Source organism: Diabrotica virgifera, chromosome 3 (genome assembly GCF_917563875.1).
Source record: "Diabrotica virgifera virgifera chromosome 3, PGI_DIABVI_V3a".
Classification (NCBI taxonomy): Eukaryota; Metazoa; Arthropoda; class Insecta; order Coleoptera; family Chrysomelidae; genus Diabrotica; species Diabrotica virgifera.
Window position 1 is genome coordinate 111,504,026 of NC_065445.1, and position 19,572 is coordinate 111,523,597.

The 19,572-nt window shown below is 32.4% G+C and overlaps 1 protein-coding gene across 5 annotated transcripts in view; it reads right to left on the reverse strand.

Moving 5' to 3' along the window:
- LOC114332128 (putative polypeptide N-acetylgalactosaminyltransferase 9) overlaps positions 1 to 19,572 on the reverse strand; it is a 602,804-nt gene that overhangs the window by 230,404 nt on the left and 352,828 nt on the right. The window contains exon 1 of one of the 5 annotated variants that reach the window (XM_028281863.2): positions 1,043 to 1,147. The exons of 3 other annotated variants lie outside the window; for them this stretch is intronic. The gene's annotated coding sequence lies outside the window, so the exon portion shown is untranslated. One more of the 5 variants, XM_050646838.1, reaches the window with a different exon arrangement.

The window sequence follows — 19,572 nt, forward strand, 5'->3', positions numbered from 1 at the left end:
CGCACAAGTTGTAGGTACGTACAACTTCAGTGAGGAACTGAGTTTATTATTGTATAATTTATTTGCTACGAATAAACTCCATTATTATTATTATTATTATTATTATATTTTGTAGCGCTCGAGCAGTACTTCGACGGTCTATGACGGCCCTTAGTTGTAAAAGTTGATCCTCTCTAGCTGTAGTTGATCTTGCAAGATGCGTATAAGGTTGTCTTCTAATAACTCCATACATTTCATGTCTGGTCCAGGCTCTATTATCGCAGCACGACTAAAATTTAACATTTCTTGGGAACGACGTCTTGAGTAACCTAGCCCTAGCAATTTGAAACTCTGTGAGATACACTGCGCATTCGGGGCCTTCCAAGCACATCAAAATCCATAATTAATTCTTAACAACTTTAACGTAGATATCGACAGAAATTCAATAACGGAATAAATGTGATTCCAAAATGTTATCAACTTTTGCTTTGTTACTGAATACAAGAAAAACGAAGATAAGAAACTTGTTTTTTCCTTTCATTTATAAAAACTGTATGTGTCTACTGGGTGAACGTACATTTTCAAGTTCCTATCTAACGAAATAAACAAGTTACATTAAATTAAGTTAGTGGCTCCTTTTTCGTTTTGATCAGTGTATATTGTTTCTTTTGATAAGAGGAAACATTTTTATTACAACATTAAAATGATTTTGTCACCATCTTTCATAAAGTGACACATTCATTTCAAATTTCTACTCTACCGTAAAATGTTTACATTTGTTTAATTCAAAATATTGAATAAGATCCTACCAACAAAGGTGTCTCCTATTCGTTGATCCTACTCACTTCGTGACTAAAAAATTCCTTTTCACTTTCAAACGAACTGTCAATCCCTTGAAGAATAACGTGGGTTCGTCATTTCTTAAAACCCGGTTTGGTAAATAATCATTAAATATTAATATAAATGCCAAGGTTACATTTCAATCAAAGAAAACGACCATTAAATGTTATGTCATCAAACTATTTGATGTTAGTGGAGAGTTGTAGCTTAAATCTTCACTTACTCTTTTTGACACGATCTTTATCATTTTCACCAACTACACAGTAATTTTAATTTCTATATCAGTTATTCAAGATACACTAACGTGAATGTATTATTCGTAATAATTATCATTTATAACAAGAGCTGTGTACTTTCTGATAAGAGTTCAAAAAATAAAACATAACTATCTTATCTTTATTAGTGGTTAATTACAGAGAAATTTAATTAAAATACATTATATTTACACGCTTTATTTGTTGAAAATATTGTGATGCCTTTTTCTTCTTCTTAGATCAGGCGAGACTAGTTAGTCTCTGCCACTTGGTCATGACCTTTGTACCATACCTTGTATTTTCCCTTGAATAAGTTCTGTACATATGTACTTACATATTTTCTCTTTAAAATGATGTTTGGTAGAGGTGATTAGGATTTACAGTTTTCGAAATATGATTTTTCAAAGTTCGCCACTCACAGCAATTTTGGGCAATTTTCCTTGTTATTTCGCAAATATTGTTCTGTACCTTTTTTCTACGTAACTTTAGGCATATGCAGTGGTACATGTAAGAGGAATAGAAATCAATTACCGTTAAAATGTTCTACTGTATAATGTTGTACAACTTCTTTTAAAGAGGTTATCTTTTTCAAGATTTTATACTTTTAACGAGTTTTTATATTTTTTACGATTACTTTTTAAATTTCCCGTTATAACTTTTTTTTTCTACATTTAGGTATACAGGGTGAGTCACCTCTAACGGGACAAAAGATTACAGCGAAATGGTAAAAGATTTGAAAAAAATTTTAAATTAGTACTTTGTAAGTTGATAAAATCTACATTTTAAAATTATTTTGAAATATACAGGGTGTCCCAATAAATGGCGGCGTATCAAAGTTATATTTTTTCTTATGGAACACCCTATATTTTATTGCATCTTTTAATTGTCCGCAGAAAATAAGGTATAGTTTAATAAGACTTCCCTATACCTATGTACAGAGTGTTCTGAGTTATGGTGACTTTTCTTAAAATGTAAAGTTTTAAAAGAAGGCTTATTTTCAAGTTATTTAAGAAATTATGAAAAAAATACTTTTACATCTAAATAGTTGGATATTGGTTTGTAAGTTTTTTTTCTGTGAAGCAGTGTCTATACCTATATCCCCGTGGACAAAAGTTATGGGACAAAAAACAATTTTTTTTTCTTTTGGGTTTCTTTGTGCTTTTTCTTTTGAATATATTTTTGTAAAAAAAAGTATCTTTGACTTTAAAAAGTTATATTTAGATAGGAAATTGAACCAGAAACAATTTTTATGTAGACGTGTTTGTACCAAAAGTGCATAGAACTCACCCTAATGTAACCTGTGCCCAGGGACTAATTCACCCATTTCTCAAAAACGCACCCCTTTAAATGGTAGCACTCCGCGGTTTTTTCATATATAGAGATTCATTGACCATATGAAATAATAAAACCCCGTTAACGTTGTAGTTCCTTTCTATAGTACATAATCAATAGCCTATATAGAGATAATACAACATCTACTCTCCGTTTTGACTGTTCTGCGTTTGTATTATTTGAATTTTCTACTTTTTTGAAACTTTCCATACATTTTGATTCTTCATTATATTTTAATATTTTTAACTTTTATGTATTCCATTTTTGTATAAAAATCTTTTTACTTGTTTACAATCTTCTGTTGAATATAATATCAGATTCATAAATTATAAGAACAATACAGTTTTGTACTCGCATTCCTTTGAAGTCTATTCTATCTCAACGCTTCATCGAATACTTGATGTGAACTATTTTAACGTTACTCTTGAGATTTATATAATATCCAGCAGTCTTTCATTTATCCAAGTACGTTAGTCGGATGACGGTATCGATCTAGATTCGCCTTATTAAGAACTTCTTTATTAGATCCGTTTATAGCCTCTGACATTAAGCTATCTTCTCAGAATTTACAACGCAATCCTACACAACTACCGTGATATATAAAATCTCGTGAAAATCCGGGAATCAAGACAAATTCTACTTAGTTAGTTTCCTTGAACAAAGAACTCTTCCATGTATAAATGATAACGACAAATAAACTAGTTGCATTACAGTTACTTATACTGAACTTGTGATTGTAAATTTGTAAACGTTTTATGACCAGATTAACGAATATAAGTTGCAAAAAGTGTTAATTCTTCGTTATGTGAACAGATCCCCATCGTATTAAATTTCTTGTCTAAAATGTTAAATGTCTTTCTCTCAAAATGATTTCTCTATTGGTACTTTTAAACATTTTACCTTGGTGTTCGTCACGTAACCTTATAATATGTTATCAGCGATATCAGCTCAAAAAGATCAAAACTGCATCTCAACAAAGCCTACCCATCATGAGGCAAATAGAGACCGAGGAACTTTTCAACGCTCTAGCTAGACTTAATTAAGTGCCGCAAAGCTGCAGGAGTTGACAAAATATATCCTGAGTTCATAAAACACATTGGTCCAAAAACTCGAAAGTGGCTCCTCGACTTCTTCAACCAGATAATGACGACGCAAAAGCTCCCCAAACTATTCAAGCAAAGCAAAGTCATCGCAATCTGTAAACCAGGCAAAGATGCTTCATTGCCCGAGAGTTACAGATCAATCGCCCTTTTAAGTGTCTGCTATAAGACTTTTGAGAGGATAATCTACGCGAGACTTTTACACTCTGTAAGAGAAAATATTCCCGTAGAACAAGCTGGATTTATGCCAGGAAGGAACTGCAGTGATCAAGTTCTTTCTCTAACCACATTTATTGAAAATGGCTTCCAAAAGAAAATCAAAACGACAGTAGCATTCATTGATCTGACTTGTGCTTACGACACGGTTTGGAAAGAAGGACTACTACTAAAATTGTACCAGATGGTACCATGCCAATCATTTAATAAGCTAATAAATCAAATGCAGTGTGACAGATTATTCCAAGTTAGCGTTAATGGGAAAACTAGTAAATACAGAAGTTTACAGAATGGGTTACCCCAAGGATCGGTTCTATCGCCGCTCCTGTTTAACATTTACACCTCAGACGCTCCCACTACAATCTCACGCAAGTTTATTTAGGCAGATGACATGGCTTTAGGCATACAAGAAAGAAACATCGAGAACGCCCAAGCTATCCTAGAAAGCAACTTACATACTATTAACACATATTTTAAAAAATGGGGCCTTCAGCCAAATCCCACAAAAACAGAAGTTACTGCCTTCCATCTAAGTAACCGGGAAGTGAACTACAGACTAAACATAGAAAGCGAAGGGGTTACCCTAAAACATAACCCAAATCCAAAATATCTCGGTGTAACACTGAATCGTACTCTAACTTTCAAGGAACACTTATATAAAACTGAAGCTAAAGTAAAAACTCGCAATAATATCATTCACAAGCTTGCAAACACCTCTTGGGGAGCCAATGCAGACACAATCAGGACAAGCGCTCTTGCATTAGTCTATTCAGCAGCCGAATATTGGGCTCCAGTCTGGCTACATAGTTACCATACTAACGTCCTAGACACACAACTAAATCAGACAATAAGGTATATTACGGGGACCATAAAAAGCACACCAACTCAGTGGCTTCCAGTTCTAAGCAACATTGCACCAACCAAAACACGACGGTTAGCTGCCCTTAAATCACAATACCAGAAATGTCAAAAGAATCCCTCATTGCCAATAAATACCGACATAGATCAGTTAAACCAGGGCCAATTGCAGCTGAGATCTCGAAACCCGCCAACAAGAACAGCAAAAAATCTTCCAAACAATTTCACAATCGATGAGCATTGGATAAGCGAATGGAACGAAGAAGTGAACAATGCACACCTAATAGGAAATCCCACAGTCAAACTCAACGGTTTCTCTCTTCCGCGCCGAGAATGGTGTAATCTGAACCGAATCAGGGCAGGTCATGGAGTGTGCAATAAATCACTTAACCAATGGGGCATCGCAGACAGCCCGCTATGTGACAAATGCAATGCTGCTGAACAAACAGTCCACCACATTACACAAGAATGTCCAGCCACACGATTCGAAGGAAGCTTAATCGAAATCCACGAACTAACTCCTGAGTCATTGGAATGCCTTTCCGCCTTTAATGTTTTCATTTATATTCTTACAATCTATTGTATGTTTTACCAATGTGTAAAGTTCATACGAATATATATATATATATATATATATATATATATATATATATATATATATATATATATATATATATATAATATGTTTGCCGTAGTTGGTCGCGAAATATCTGTATACAAAGCCTTAGACGTTGGGCGCCATTTATGTAACCACCTTCTTCTTCTAATTGCGCTACAACCCTTTGTGAGTCTTGGCCTGCTTAAGCATGTTCTTCCATTCTGTCCTGTCGGATACTTTCCTCCGCCACTGCCTGATGTTCATGGTTTTAAAATCCCCCTCTACGTCGTCTATCCATCTTTTTACGGGGCCTTCCTCTTGTTCTATTTCCTTGGGGCTTCCATCTCTAGATTAATTTCACAGTTCGATTGTCTGGCATTCTTTCTAAGTGAACAAGCCAGTTTAGCCTTTGTGATTTTACAAATCGAACAATATCTGCGCTCTGCATTAGTTCATCCAGCTCGTGGTTCATTTTACTTCTCCATGAGCCATCGAGCATCGCTGCAATGTGTTGGTTCAAATATCTTCCTTAGTATTTTGCGCTCAAATATTCTCAGTTGATTTTCACATGAATATAAGACCACTGGTCTAATTACTGTTTTGTAGATTCTAAGCTTAGACTCACGATTCAGTAACTTACTTTTCATATTAAGTCTTTGTGTGCATAAAAACACTTATTACCGTTAAGAAGCCGTGCTTGTATTTCTTGACTGGTGTTGTTGTTGTCATTTCTTATTGGGCCTAGGTAGGGAAAATTGGAGGCATATTCGTAAATATGGTTGTCTATCTTCAGTTCAGTGTTGCCAACTGAATTTCTCTAGATTATCCGATGATCGCTCGAAAAAGATCCGATTTGTCACAAAAAGATACGCCAGTGGCGGATCCATGATTTTGGGGGGGGGGGGGTCGTGGATCTTGAGGGTGATTTAATTACTTTTCCATGATGCCAGGTATTCTTACCACCCCTAGGATAAGTGGGTTTTCAATTATTTTTTGGATTTGCCTAAATTTTTTTTGTTTGACAGCTCTCGGTTTTTATTTTTTTAGGATTATTGAATTGATATTTATTTTCGTTTTTGGGGGGAGGGTTGTGACCCCGTGAATCCCCCTTCCCCTCTGGATCCGCCCTGAGATACGCTACGTCAAAAATTATTCTGTAATTAAAATCAATGCTGCCAATGTTATTCTTTTATCTGACTACTTATTACAGAATAATTTTTAATCTACTGGATTTTCTGTTTTACCATTTAATTTTAACAATTTTCGTTTATAGATTGATGTCTCATATCCTAGCTGATTAGTTCATGTATTTACCTACTATTATTGTTTGATATTTAATTTTATTCAGTTTTATTTGATTTAAGTAATTAATTTTTATTTGATTCTATTTAATTTTGTTTAATTTAATTTAATTTTAATTTATTTTCTTTAATTTTATTCAGATTTATTTAATTTTAATGAAATTGAATCAACACTTATATGGTTAAAACTACCCCGAACCCAGTCAATAGAAAAATCTGAATCTACATAAGTATCTAATTTTACCTTAAAAAAATGTGACACCCTTTATTTTTCCGAAAAACTGAACAGTCACCATTAATGGAGTCATGGGTGTTTTTACTTAGGGAAAAAATCAAACAAGATAGAACTTTTTATAAATTCATTAAGAAATGTATAATAAACAACATATCAAAAACTTCTACTCCAAAAGTGGGTGCTTAATTTTTTATTAAACAAATTAACTGCGAATTAGTTGTTTTTTTAAATACCTACCAAAATATGAATTTTTATAAAACTTTTATAAAAGTGGACCACTGAAAATTCAGAAAATTTTACAAAAAAAACCTTACATAAATATTTATTTTTAAATTAAATCTACAGCTTCTATAATTCTTTATTTAAAACGCTCAAGTCACCCCTCTCATAAACATTGCCATACGTACAGTGTGGGCGGAAAGTGGACTTAACAAGAGTTTTGTTTAAAAATGATTTAAAAATATATATTTATTACTAATACAATTTTACCTATAAAACTCTCAAATTTGCCTAACTTACTTTTCAAACATCCTACTAAACAATGTTTTATTCAAAAAAATCTCAAAAAATGATAGAAAGTCCTCAAAAATGTAATTTTTGAATACTTTACAGTATTACCACTGTAGTTTTACAGAATTACCAATTTAAGAGGATATTATACTCAAGTTTAAACGGATATATTACAATTTTATAGGTGTTTTTTTAAAACTTATAAGATGTAATCTGTAAAATGCACTAAATTATTTTACTTTAAAAATGATATAAACAATTTTTTTTGAAAACATTAAGAAAGATAAAAAATGTAATACAACCATCGAAAAATATCAGTTAAAAAATGCTTATACAAAGTCATCAAAACGTTTTTCTGTACAACTAACCCAGAATACATTTAATAACAAGCTTAAAAAATAAGGAATATTAAAAAAAAATTTTGAGCGCTTATTCAGTATGTCTGCGTAACTTGGAACCTATTGGAAACTTTTTTGTTATCAATTTTACGAAAAAAAGTTATTCTTCATAAAATGCTTTGCATGGTATAAAATCTAAGATGCAACATCAGATTTTAAATTTTATCAATTTTATACGAGGTATATAAAAAAATATGAATTTTGCTCAAGAAGAGTAAAGTATTTTTATATTTCACAATATCGAAAATTATTATAATGTTATAAAACGTTGTTCTAAATTAAAAACTATGTTTTAATATTCAATTATATCATTCTGTTTGAAATATTGTGAATTTCAAATAAAAGGACCTACTTTATTCTTGAGCGAAATTTATATTTTTTAACATACCTCATATAAAATTGATAAAAGTTTATATATTATTATTACATCATAGATTTTAGACCATGCACAGCTTTTTATAAAGAATAACTTTTTTTCGTAAAATTGACAATAAAAAAATTTCCATATGGTTCCAAGTTACGCAGACACACAGTATAAGAGCTCAATTTTTTTTTAAATTATCCAGTTGTTACGTCAGAATTGGATTCAGATTAATTAAAAACAAAATAGAAACATTTTTGATTAAGGTAAAAAGATTCACCGATATTGTTAAAATTGTTTGTACAAAACAGCTTTTATTGTTTAAACAATTAATAAACAATTTTTGTTAGAATATAAGAAAATAATTAAAGTGTTGTTAGAAATATATGGATGAGAAACGGATTTGTTTAAGTTTATTTTTGTTATTAGTCGGTTGTAGTAGATTGGTAGATACACCGAAAAATATACGCAAATATCCGATTTATTTGAAGATACGAAGAAGATACGACAACTCTAAAAAGATCCGAAAATCGGATAATTATACGGCGATTGGCAACACTGCTTCAGATTTTCATGTTGATTCGACTTTGTGCACTCCATATATTTTGTCATTCGATAATGTCTATGCCATTAGATAAAGAAAAAAAAAATAGAGTTTAAAAACATTTTTTTGAGATTATCAAGAAATCAGCTCCTGAGAACTTTTATATATCGCCATTTACGCAATCTTTCTGAAATATTCTGAATGTGTCTCTAAAAGTCTTATACAGTAAGTTCGCAAAATAACAATCCCAATATATCGCAATATATCAACCAACAAATTTAATTAACAACAAGGCCGAATCCAAATTTGATGGATCCTTTGAGTGTGCTTCCCAACTCGACGATTTTTTACGAGATTTGTTAAACATATCGCCTTGGATCCTTTTTATATTCTAACTGAGATTTATATTTGCTTTATAAAAAAGTTACCGCAGGAAATAGGATTCCTCAAAAATGCGACGTTTAAATTGACACAAATAGAGCTGTTCGTGTTAAAGAAGTTTTCGTCAATGATGATATACCGTTCAGAGGTCGATAAACAAGATCTGCTATTTTATTTTTCCAAATAGGTATATTTCCATATTTACTTTTACTTTCCTTTATGGGTGGTACCATCTCACATCACAATTTTTTATCTGTATTTTTTATAAAATGTTTATTACACGTCAATTGATTATAGTTCCTCTGTTTTAAAGTCAAAGTAATGGATTATAAGTGACTATTTTCGGATAATTGTGTCTTCAAATGACGATATGAGAACCTTTTAAATTGTTTGGCAGCCATATCTAGGTCTAGTATAATATATACAGGGTGTTTGGTAAAGAATGGGCCATAGCTTAACCTTAGATTCCTGAGCTTAAAATAGGTCGATTTAAGCTAACTTACCATAGTACCAAAGTTGATAATAACCGAAATACAGGGTGTCAAAGTTAAACTTTTATTTTATTTATTTTTGAATATTTTCTGATAGGCATGGGATCATAGGCGTAACCAGGGGTGGGTTTGGGGGTTATAACCCCCCCATTCGGATGTACTTTGAGCTCTATACGCTTAACACCATAGGTCTCAGAGACCTTCCAGTAGTTGTAACCCCCCCTTAGGATCATCCTGGTTACGCCTATGCATGGGATAACTAACAACACGAAATTTGGTAAGCGGGGGTTTTTTTGATGAGAACTCTAAATTCGTCAGCAAAAATGATGTATTACCCAGAGGGCGCCACATACGTCTTTCAGCGCTCATTTAATACGTTCAATTTTTTTTATCCCTCACTCTACCTACTTTATGAATCAAAGTTTTTATTCTCTCAATATTTTTACTTAAAAAAGGTATACTAGATTCATCTCGCTAAACTCAACGGTTTTCGAGATAAACGCATTTTAAACCTGCTTTACAACATAATTTTTTGCATAATATCATTGTAGTTAGACCCGAAAAATAAACTTGAAACCATAATAATTGTGCCATTTTGATAATTCAATTTAAAGAAATTTGCGATCAATTTTTTAAATTTATTATGGTTTTAAGTTATTTTTTGGGTGTTAGTACTATGATAGTATGCAAAAAATTATAGTATGTTGCCTCGCTGATTTAAAATAATACGTTTATCTCGAAAACGGTTGAGTTTAGCGAGATGAATATAGTATACCTTTTTTAAGTAAAAATATTAAGAGAATAAAAGTTTTTATTCAAATAGTATATAGAGTAGGTAAAAAAAAAATTGAACCTATTAAATGAGCGCTGAAAGGCGTATGTGGCGCCCTCTGCGTAATACAGCGAAAAAACCCCGCCTACGAAATTTCGTGTTATTATCCCATATTACATGTCAGGAAATATTCAAAAATAAATAAAATAAAAGTTTAACTTTGACACGCTGTATTTCGGTTATTATCAACTTTCGTACTAAGGTAAGTTAACTTAAATCGACCCATTTTAACCTCAGGAATCAGGAAACCTAAGGTTAAGCTATGGCCCATTCTTTACCAAACACCCTGTAAACCTTATCATACTGTCACACAGTGGTTCCAAATGCTAAAAACGTGGTCGTGAGATAAAATAAAAAGCTCCTATTTAGGGATTTTCATGTTTACAGTAGTTTTCTCATACTATCGTAATACGCATACGCAGGTTTAAGGATTAGACCGGATCTATTCTTATTCATAACTCCGGGACAAGTGAGCCATGTACGATTTATTTTGGCCGGCAGTGAAAGTAAAAAAGAATGCGTATATTGAAAACGCTGTAAAACGTTTTGTAGTCTATCAATTTGATTGCTGTAAAGCATATTCTTCTTTTTTAAGTATGTATTAATGTAAGATAAAATTTGACTAAAGATTTGATAACAAGAAAAATGCATAAAATTTGTTAATGAATAAACAGTAAAAATACCTATATTAAAATAATCAAAATTTTTAGAAAATACATTCAAAAATTAGCTACATGGTTCTAGCGATTATATAGTGTATGTATGGGCGGTTGTACATAAGTAATAGGTTCTAAATATTGTACTTCAAAAACAAAAATGTAGGTATTGGTAATCAGCGATCAACAATCAGCATTCAGCAATCATATAATATGAAATTTCAAAAAAATATGCGCTTAAAACAAAATTTTCGAAATTCTTTCGGCCATATTGGATCTGCCATTTTGTTTTTCAAAAAAATGTTAGATTTTTTAATCAGGGAACTTAAACCATCAAGTTTGACAAAAACATTTTCGTTTTGATTGATATTTTCAATTTCTTTTCGCCATGTTGGATCCGCCCCCTTAGGTACGAAGGTAATTCCGAAGTGTATAAACAATGTACGCTTTTAAAGGTTCATGACTACCTTTTCGGCATTTAGAACCAGACTGCGTCGTATTATTGTATTATAGGTACTGTATTGATAACAGCGGCTGAATTGACTATCATCTTATTAACCAGATTTATCGCTCAGTGATTTCTTTTTGTGGAAATTTCTTAAAAAAATTCTATACCAGCAGCATTTTTATAAAAATCCCCGAAAAATGCTTCGGAATGTGGATAAAGTTTCGTTTTTATTTAGCACCCTATATTACTAGCTTGTTTTTGGGACCATTTTCTATAAAAGTTCGTTAATTTGATTTTTAATAAGTTAGATAATCATAAAATATGCGATTGAATTCATTTTTGAGTAGCTATTTATAGTGCAGTCAGTGAGGGTATTTGGCTCCGATTCCATCCTACTGCATCAATTTAGTTGATATTTTCACTGTAAGTAAGGAATAGCTCAAGAAACAAATTCTACCCTATATTATATGGAGCTTTTATCTTGGGAATGGTTCCCACCCCTTCTCGGGGGTGGAATTTTTTTTGGTCAAAATAACTACAGAGTGGCCAGAGATTCTAATTATAAGAAAAAACTGTTCTATAATTTTTATTTTGAAAACTCAATAACATATTTTTAGCTAATGAAAAATCCAAGAGATTTACTTTTTCATAAATTCTCTAGTTATAATACAAAAACAGATATGGTTGGTGAAAAAAGATTTTTTTGTGCATGCTCAAATCGGTATATTCAACTTAAAATAACAGAGAAATTGTCGATTTTAGGGGTATCATGCTACCAATACCTTTTGTAGTGCTTGAAAAGACCTTTAAACGAACACTGTTAAATGTCGATTACATTCAAAATAAGCGACGTATGGTACAAAAAAATTGATGACTAATTTATTTTAAGAAAAAATCAGAAGTATATTTAACCCCTCATCTATCAGAATTTAAATGCATCGTTTTCCTTCTACAATACTTTTTACTATAGTGTTATTTCTATGTTCAAAAAGTTGTACGGGTTTAAAATGAATGGTTTTTGAGAAAAATAAGATCAAATTATAGAGCGCATATTTAAATTGTCTTAAAAATCTTCCTTTTTCTCCATGTAACCCAAAAATGATAAGAGATACGAAAAAAAGATACATTACAGAAATGTAGGGTTTTTTCAGATAACAATTTTGTTTAGTATTTCATTTAGTATCTCTTTATTATTTTCGAGTTACATGGAGAAAAAGGAAGATTTTTAAGAAAATTTACAAATGCGCTTTATAATTTGATCTTTTTTTTAACCATGCATTTTAAACCAATCTAACTTTTTGAACATAGAAATAACACTATAATAAAAGGCATTGTAGAAGTAAAACGATGCATTTAAATCTGATGCATGAGGGGTTAAATACACTTCGCATTATATCTTAAAATAAATTAGTCATCAATTTTTTTTGCTTCATATCTCGTGTAGTTTGACTGTAATCAACATTTAACAGTGCTGGTTTTAAAGGCGTTTTCAAGCACTACAAAAGATATTGGTTGGAAATATACCCTTAAAATTGACTATTTCTTTGTTATTTGAAGTTGAACACACCGATCTGAGCATGCACCAAAAAAATCTCTTTTCACCTAACATATCTCTTTTTGTATTATAACTAAAAGCTTTACGAAGAAACTATTTGATTTGAATCTATGTATTTGATTTTTCATAAGCTACCAAAATGTTAATATAGTTTTGTTCGTTAGATGCATAATTTTTACAGTATTCGCAAAAAACCCGTACAAAAGACTATTTCAATGAAAATAGCAAATTTTCAACCACGAATAACTCAAAAAGTATTGGGTTTTCAAAAAAAATTATACAACTGTTTTATCTTCGAATTAGATTCTCTAGCCACATCCGTGGTTAGTTTGACCAAAAAAATTTTCACCCCCGAGAAGGCGTGGGAACCACCTCCAAGATAAAAGCGCACATCGGCGTAGGGTAGACTTTGAATTAGGAGTGCGTATTCCCAAAATTAAAATGCATGCAGTAGGATAGAATTCGGAGGTAATATCCTATTTTTGCTCTCATTGGCTGGCATATTACGTAGAGATAAAAAAATTTCAAACATTAATTTTATTAAAAATATAATCAAAATTAATTAATGTTTCATAAAATATGCAGTTATATTATTGTTATTAATTTGTTGGAATAAAATTATCATTTTACCTATTTTAATTTCGGATTGGGACACAGCTCCATTAAGGATCGTTAAGAAACTGCGGCATTTTGCAAATATCCTACTAATTTAATTTATTTGCTAAATACATCTCCGAACAAAAGGTAATAACTTACTACACAATGATCACCAAATTTATTATCCACGACATAAAAAACGGGGACACGGATTGAGTTGCATCATCGTAAATCTCGAAATTGGTTAGTTCATTAGCATTTCTAACTCATCCGCCACAAATAAACATTTAAGGTGTGAATTGTGTGAAAGAAATTAGCAACTTTGGAACTGTGATGTAGGCAGTAAAACAATGCATGTGATTATAGGTACAGTAGAACCCAGCAAATCCGAACCCCGCTAATCCGAACGTTCTGCAAAACCAAACCAACAGAAAGTGAAAAAAATTGAAAAATTCAAGACAGAACTTAAAAAAAAGTTTATTATACGAAGTAAAACTAAAAAATTGAACAATGTAGTATTAATAGGACTTTGAGATTAAAAATTTCTTAAAAATGAATACGTACTTTATACGTAGTGCTTATAAAGGTTAAATACAAACACTTCGGTTCTCTTGCAGTCAACTTGAGTCCAAAAATATTGTCCACACTCTTGTGAGAACGTTTTGCGACTTAAAATCAAGGACAACGAAAGCTTTGAATTATTAGTTAGGATAACTTTCGGATAATCCGAACTTTTCGGAATCCGAACAGGCTGTCCCTCTAATAGTCTAAGAGCTGGGAGCGGGTTTTGTGCGTGATAAGTAATATGGAAAAACTATAGGGGGATATGTTGAATTAGTTGTGTACATGACTTTCCACAACGGGCGGAAACCAGAGTGGGGGGCGAGGGTAGTTTTAAGGGGTCAAAGTCGCGGTTTTTATTATTTTTTTTATTTATTATTAAATTTACACCAAAACGTCCGTAGTTCTCGGTACAAAATAAAACTATTTATACCGTAGTATGGTTAGAACGCCCTCTAACGGGGAATAAGTGAAATGAATGTCGACTCGATTCAAGTTCTGTGTTAACCCAGATATGACAATATCAAAAGGCACCGCTAGGAAAATATTCCAATATGCGGTTCAGAGAACCTGTATGAAACGAATCTTTGTACTCTAATACAGAGTATGGTATTGGTAAAAATAGAAAATATACGGTTATGTTTTGATTTAAATCTGTCTCCTGCCATCCCGGATAGTGCTATTTCTAGGTCTACCTGTTATCAAGGAGGCTATGCAAGAAGACAAATTTACACCAAAATGTCCGTAGTTCTCGGTACAAAATAAAACTATTCGTCGACATTCATTCACTTATTCCCCGTTAGAGGGCATTCTAGTCATACTACGGTATAAATAGTTTTATTTTGTACCGAGAACTACGGACGTTTTGGTGTAAATTTGTCTTCTTGCATAGCCTCCTTGATAACAGGTACACCTAGAAATAGCGCTATCGGGGGATGGCAAGAGACAGATTTAAATCAAAACGAAACCGTATATTTTCTATTTTTACTAATGCCATACTCTGTATTAGAGTACAAAGATTCGTTTCATACAGGTTCTCTGAACCGCATATTGGAATATTTTCCTAGAGGTGCCTTTTGATATTGTCATATATGGGTTAACAGAGAACTTGAATCGAGTCGACATTCATTCCAAAAATTATAAGGGGTTTTTTGTGACTTTCCTGATCGAGAGGTGTACCAAAATTTGGGAATAAGTAGACCATGACATAACTAAGTAAAATCTCCAGAGGCGGAAACCAGAGCGGCGGACGAGGGTAGTTACAACGCCGCCGCCTACGAAAAGTATAACTCCGAAAAATGCCGTTAAGAGTAGAACTTTCAATGAACGCCTCGAAAAAATATTATTTTCGATTATATGATTGTGAAAATTATAATCCCTAATAAACTGTTAGCGAAAAAATTTATTTTTTGAGGAGTATCAGCAAAAAACATCATTTCTGTTTGTGGGTCCACGAAAATTATAATTACTAAAAAGTTCTCAAAAATAATTGTTTTCTTCGGCATCTATTATCAACTAAATATTTTCGTTATAAATATTTTGTGAGTTATAATCTTCGCGGACACGCATATAAAAAAAATTTTATCGGCAACACTTATCAAAGAGTTATTATTTTCACTGGAAATGTATTAGGAATCACATTAATCATAGGTACCAGCGATAAGGGGTCAAAGTCGCGGTTTTTATTATTTTTTTTTTGTGATGCTCATGATCGAGATAGTGTACCAAAATTTGGGAATAGGTAGATGACGTAACTAAGCAAAATCTCCAGAGGCGGAACGCTGCGTGGGGTATATAATTTTTATATTCACCCCTGCCCCCGCCCCTTTCTCGACCACGCAGCGTTCCGCCCCTGGAGATTTTACTTAGTTACGTCATGACCTACTTATTCGCAAATTTTGGGGAAATATCTAGATCATGAGCGTCACAAAAAAATAATAAAAACCGCGACTTTGACCCATTATAACTACCCTCGTCCGCCACTCTGGTTTCCGCCTCTGGGGATTTTACGTAGTTATTTCATGGTCTACTTATTCCCAAATGTTGGTGCATTATCTCGATCAGAAACGTCACAAAAACCCCTTATAATTTTTATATTCACCCCTGCCCCCACCCCTTTGTCAGCCACGCAGCGTTCCGCCCCTGGAGATTTTACTTAGTTAGGTCATGCATGATCTACTTATTCCCAAATTTTGGTGCACTATCTCGATCATGAGCGTCACAAAAAAAATAATAAAAACCGCGACTTTGACCCCTTATAGCTACGATCGTCCCCCACTCTGGTTTCCGCCCGTTGGGGAAAGTCATGTACACAACTAATTCAACATATCCCCGTATAGTTTTTCCATATTACTTATCACGCACAAAATCCGCTTCTATCTCTCCAACTACAATTAGTTCGGATTTGCGGGGATCTACTGTATATTTTATTAAAAAAAACATAATGTTACGTATGGACTAAGTTATGCTGCATTAAATGCTTGGTAATATTTATACTCAATATAGTTCTGAGTTCTGAAACTATTTTCTTGTTGCATTTTTATATTTTATGATTAGGCAATGAAGCAGTAAAAAGCCCAAAACCTACCCAATTTTTGCAATTGGATGCGTCTCAATCACACTTGTTGCAATCGATTCGTAAGAACATTAGGCTACGTTGTGAACTAAAGTGATGATGACAAAATGTAAATTGGATTATTGAACAAGGAAAATGCATTTTCCTAAGTGCATTTGGATGTGACTAAACATAAAAAATTGTAATTAGGAAACAATTGAGGGAAATGTGTTAAATATCACTACTCGAGGAACGCCCTAGAGAACTTTTCAAGGTGCACTTTCCTGAGTCGGACACAAAATTAATAGCCTTAGATACATGACAGAAGGCTGGCCTGGAGACCATAACGTCTAGGTAAATTAGTGTACGACAAAAGAAGTGGTAGATTAAGACAAAATCAAATGGACAATAAACTCATTCGAGAAATACAAATCACCGGATCGGATGAGATTTATCCAATACTTGTACACAAGAGAAACGACTTTCTACACAAAAACTAGGTAAGTATGATACTACAAGCTTGTTTAGAATTAGAGTATATTAGTGCAGTCACTGAAGGTTTTCACCTCCGATTTCGTTGAACCTCCATCGATTTTCATGAAAATTGGTGAGTGGTTAGAGGATACCTCAAGGAATAAAGGTGACATGATGCCAACTTGCGCTTTTACCCTGGGGGTGGATGCCACCCCTTCTAGTGGGTGAAAACTATTTTATTAAAAATAATACCTCTAATTCTATGCAAAATTTGTTATATAAAGTTATTAATATAAATAAATACATTTTGAGTTATTAAAGATCAAATATTTTATTTTTTCGTAAACAAATGCATATTTTAAAGCTGTTTTTCACGTATAACTCAAAAACTATGAGCTTTTAGAAAAAAGTTAATATTATCAAAATTGAAGATAATAAAAAACTGAATACACTCCTTACTAAAGAACTAAACTAATGTTAATTCAAAGTGAGTTACGGGTAATTGAATCTATATTTTTTTCGACGAGTACTCAAATCTAAGTATTCAAGCTTAAATAACGGGAAAACGATGCACTTGCTAAACTTACTTGCTAAACACTTGTCAAAGTACTTCGGAATACCTATCAAATGAGCTCCAGGAAAAGTTAATATCATCAACATTAAGCACGTTATGATGAAAACAAGAGAACCCTTTCGAATTTTTTAGGAAAAAGTGAAAAATGAAACATACGCCATTTCCATAAAAATTAAAATTTATAATAATCCTTACAATAATTTCTCTATATTAGCATAAGTAATGCTTTCAACAATTTTGACCGGTTTAGAATGTATATTATTGAAAAAAAAAGGATATAATTTAAAAACATTAGAATTTTTAAAATTGTCGTAATTTTCATTTTATTTTGATAATAACTCCAAAAATACTCAACATACGTAAAAAATGATATACAACCAAATTTTAGTTTTCTTGTATCAATTATTTTACCTTTCTTACTATTTCTGTATGGTAAAAAATAACCGAGATAGAAACGTTTAAAGCTTAAATTTTGCTGCGAGAACCATGTAACCGGGGCCATTTAACCTTTTATTTTAAAAAAAGTAAGAGGTTTAGACGATTAAGTTTAACGTGGTTTAATTTAAATGGTTTTTAGGTGAACCTGATATCGTAAAAATTAACGAAGTTATTAAAAAAAAAACAATAAAATTTTATGGAAAAATTATTAAAAGATAAATTTTTCAAAACTTGTTCCGGGACTCATTTGATAGATATTTCTAAGTACTTTGACAAATGTTTAATAAGCTTATGTCATAAAATGCATAATTTTCCCGTTATTTAAGCTTGAATACTTAGATTTGGGTACTCGCCGAAAAAAATATACATTCAATTACCTATAATTCACTTTTAGTTAACATTAGTAGGTTTGTCTAGTTAGGTGTTTATTTCATTTCTTTATTGGCTTCAATTTTGATAATAATAACTTTTTTGTAAAAACTATTTTTTGAGTTATTTATGAAAAATCGGTTAAAAACCTGCATTTTTGTCACGAAAAATTAAAATCTTTGACCTTTAATAACTCAAAAAGTTGTAATTTATTTTAATAACTTTATAAAACAAATTTTACTTAGAATTTGTTCTTCTATCGAATTATGGGTTATTTTTAATAAAATAATTTTGACCCAAGAGAAGGGGTAGCATCCATCCCCAGGGTAAAAGCGCAAGTTGCCACTATGTCACCTTTGTTCCTTGAGATATCCTCTAACCACTCACCAATTTTCATGCAAATCGATGGAGTTTCAACGAAATCGAAGGTAATAGCTCATATCCACCTTTAGTAACTGCACTATATAGTAAAAACACGGAGTCCTGTAAGGCTAGATTTCATACCTAAATTGGCCAGATAGAACTAGATAGGACAAAACTAATTCCCTGAGGTCAATATGTCTCGTGCCGTTTGTACTCAAGACTCTATAAAAACTGCTCTATGGGCACATTGTAGATAGTGTATCAATTGAAGTCGAATACATCAGAGACGATATGTGTGTAAAGCTGGATTCTTCATAAAAATACTGGGTTGAAAGGAATAGAAGAAATCAGCTATCGGCGGATAAACTGTACTAAAAGATACGGTGCCATCATATGTAGCACAGGAACCCTATTTTATCTCTTGTAGAATCTGGTCCTGGATGGGTTAATCCGTTACAAAATATTTCGATCCCCATCCGACCGGAAGGGTGTCAAAAAGGTTGGATCTGAACACAGTAAAGCATAACTCTCACTGTAAAGGTATACCCGGTCACGTAGGACGTACAATATCAAAATGTATATTAGACAGAAGGTGTTAATAGGGCTGCCAAGAACAAGCTCAACTCATAATCATAACAGGCTTCCTTATATATTAGTATACTTCCTTATATTATTGGACATACGCCAGTCCCAGGAAATAACTAGGGCTATTTTGTGGAGGTGCAAGTTTCAAATACTCTAATGGAGCATCTG